An 887-nucleotide genomic window follows, 5' to 3' on the forward strand; every position below is an offset into this window, starting at 1 on the left:
GAGTTAGCTGTCTGTTTAGTGTGGTTTATGGCCAGCTTACTTTAATTACTGGCAATTGTTATCTGGCTAGATTTTCCCAAATTCTGTTATTTTTTAATAAAAAAGTTTAAACTTCTATACGGACCTGAAACGAACTTGAATAAGGAAAATACCTCGAGCACATTGAACGTCTGTGCTTCGTAGGTTAAGCCCCCGAAGAATGGCAACATTCTATATGCGAAGGAATACGTTTATGTTGCGCAGTCTTTTAAGCATTTTTGGACGATCCAGTTTAATACTGGAGTGAAGTGCTTTCCACATCGGCGATGGAGGTGCGAGTTGTACATAGGGTGAAAAACGTGCCACATTTGTCAGGTTGGAATTGATGCAGTTTTGACCACGTGTCAAAATGAGCTTAACTTTAGACAATAAGATAATTTCGCAGGGAAATCAATGCCAATTCACATTAAAAAAATCATTGATAGAGTTTCTAATCATCATTCAGCAGAATTATGGCAAAAGTTGAATCGTCACACACCATGAAATTAGTCTTCGTTGGTGGAACTTGTAGAATTCTGGATGCGTGCATATGAAGTGTGGTACAGGAGGGTCAGCACGGAATCCGGAGCCGACTAAAAAGCTGACAGCCGTTCGAGGCTTTCTTTCATACATATATTTATCATATCTTTCCTTTTTTTCTCTAACATTTTAGTTTCTGGCGAGAGAGAAAGATCACATTGTCACAGCACCGCATGACACGAAGTTTCACCCAACTTGTTCTTACAAGTCCGAGAGACGGTAGCAGCCGAAAATGGCCGCCGATTCCTAAGTCTAAAAACTAGCAGTGCCTACCCGTAAACTCTACCTACCCACCGTCGCCTATACACCATCACGCGCACATATACAGG

This window comes from Branchiostoma floridae, chromosome 3 (genome assembly GCF_000003815.2).
Source record: "Branchiostoma floridae strain S238N-H82 chromosome 3, Bfl_VNyyK, whole genome shotgun sequence".
NCBI lineage: Eukaryota > Metazoa > Chordata > Leptocardii > Amphioxiformes > Branchiostomatidae > Branchiostoma > Branchiostoma floridae.